This window comes from Gracilinanus agilis, chromosome 5 (assembly GCF_016433145.1).
Source record: "Gracilinanus agilis isolate LMUSP501 chromosome 5, AgileGrace, whole genome shotgun sequence".
Lineage (NCBI taxonomy): Eukaryota > Metazoa > Chordata > Mammalia > Didelphimorphia > Didelphidae > Gracilinanus > Gracilinanus agilis.
In genome coordinates, this window is record NC_058134.1 from 148,261,982 (window position 1) to 148,264,613 (window position 2,632).

General features: G+C 37.3%; 1 pseudogene; it reads left to right on the forward strand.

Moving 5' to 3' along the window:
- Positions 1–462: 462 nt before the first annotated feature.
- LOC123249977 lies at positions 463–2,355 on the forward strand (annotated as a pseudogene).
- The last annotated feature ends 277 nt before the right edge of the window (positions 2,356–2,632 follow it).

Genomic DNA, 2,632 nt, shown 5'->3' on the forward strand with positions numbered 1-2,632 from the left:
CAGGAAGTTGAGGATATAGCTTCTTGATTGAAATCATGACATCTTAGTTTCCAATTAGTATTTAATCTATGTCTCTATATGGCCCTTTATTTAATATAATTTTTATTGTATTAGGATCTGAAAAGGATGCATCTTATATTTCTGCTTTTCTGCATTTGTTTGTGAGGTTCTTATGCCCTAACGTGGTCCATTTTGGGAAGAGTTCCTTGTACAGCTGCATAAAAGGTATACTCCCTTCCATTCCCATTCAATTTCCTTAAGAGGTCTACCATATCTAACTTTTATAAAATTAAGTTCACCTCCTTAACCATTTCCTTGTTTATTTTTATAATTAAGTTTATCTAGTTTTAAAAGGGGAAAGTTTAGGTCCCCCAGTAGTACAGTTTTACTGTCTATTTCATCCTATTATTCATTTAACTCTTCCTTCAAAAATGTGGATATTATAGGACTCTACTGAACGGGATGGAGACCAGAACAGCAGAGGCTGCTGCAGCTGAGGCGGCGATGTTTGTGGCAGCGGGGGATAGTCCAGGTGGGTACTCTGGAAGAGGCAGCCACCCAGTGGCTGCAGTGGGACAAGAATCCTAAAACTTTAGAAATGATGAAACAAATAATTGCTAATAACAATAGAGGAGAACTACAAAAATGTTTTGGTTCCCGAATGGAATTTGGCCTTGGAGCAGCAATGGGACCTGGATTTGCACAGATGAATGACTTAACTATTATTCAGACTACTCGGGGATTATGCAGATACTTGGAAAAAACATTCAGTGATCTAAAGAAAAGAGGTGTGGTGATTGGCTATGATGCTCCAGCTAGCCCATCCAGTGGAGGTGGCAGCAAAAGGTTTGCACTGCTAGCCACAACAGCTTTTATTAGTCAGGGGGTTCCTGTGTATCTCTTTTCTAATATAACACCAACTCCCTTTGTGCCCTATGCTGTCTCCCATCTGAATCTTTGTGCAGGAATCATGGTCACAGCCTCCCATAACCCAAAGCAGGATAATGGTTATAAGGTCTATTGGGATAATGGAGCTCAGATCATTTCTCCTCATGATAAAGGAATATCTCAAGCTATTGAAGAATATCTGGAGCCATGGACTAAACCATGGGATGACAGTATAATTAATAGCAACTCACTTCTTCATGATCCATGCTCAACAATCAATAATGATTACTTTGAAGACCTAAAGAAATACTGTTTTCACAGAAATATCGACCAATCAACCCCATTGAAATTTGTCCATACTTCTGTTCATGGAGTAGGTGATGATTTTGTACAGTCTGCTTTCAAGGCATTTGACTTTGGTCTTCCCAATGCTGTTCCTGAACAGAAAGCTCCTGACCTAGAATTTCCAACAGTGAAATACTCAAATCCTGAAGAGGGTAAAGGTGTCTTGACATTATCATTTGCTTTGGCTGAAAAAACACAGGCTAAAATTATTTTAGCAAATGATCCAGATGCTGATAGACTTGCAGTAACAGAACAGCAAGAAAATGGTGAATGGAAAGTGTTTTCTGGAAATGAGATGGGAGCTCTTTTAGGTTGGTGGCTCTTTACCTGTTGGAAGGAAAAGAATCAAGATCAAAATGCTCTTAAAGACCTGTACATGTTATCCAGCACAGTTTCTTCAAAGATCCTGAGGGCCATTGCCTTGAAAGAAGGTTTTCATTTTGAGGAAATGTTAACGGGCTTTAAGTGGATGTGAAATCAAGCAAAACAACTAATAGACCAGGGGAAAACTGTTCTTTTTGCATTTGAAGAAGCTATTGGCTATATGTACTGTCCTTTTGTTCTGAACCAAGATGGTGTCAGTGCTGCTGTTATAAGTGCAGAATCGTCTAGTTTCCTACCAACTAAGAATGTCTTTGGCTCAGCAACTAAAAGCCATCTATGTTGAATATGGCTATCATATTACCAAGGCATCATATTTTATTTGCCATGACCAAAACATCATCTAAAACTTATTTGAAAATCTTAGAAATTATGATGGAAAGAACAATTACCCAAAAACTTGTGGCAAATTTGAAGTTTCTGGAATTAGGGATCTTACCACTGGTTATGTATGATAGCAGCCAACCTGACAAAAAAGCTATTCTTCCTATGAGTAAAAGCAGCCAAATGATTACTTTTACCTTTGCAAATGGAGGAGTGGCAACTCTAAGGACAAGTGGAACTGAACCCAAAATCAAATATTATGCTGAACTCTGTGTGCCTCCTGGAAACAGCGACCATGAACAGCTAAAGAAAGAATTAGATGAACTCGTCAGTGCCATTGAAGAATATTTCTTTCAGCCAGAAAAAAACAAGCTACAGCCTAAGTTGGAGCAAAACATTACTACACTGTTCATATAATTACGCTTATTCAGCAGTTATGTTGAACTTCACTTATAAAGCAATATTTTTAGAAACTGAATAATGCAAATTGTGACTAAGATGTTTACATTTTTACATAGATCCATTTCTTATTGTCTCTAGTATCTCTAAATAGGAAAAAAAAAACTAGCAGACATAGCAAAACATTTTTTTTTCCTTAAAACTTTATAAATTATGGTTTTACCAGGACCAAGTTTCTCTGGGTTTCAGATGATATTATAGGTTAAATGCCTTTATATGCATAAATGACTTTTCT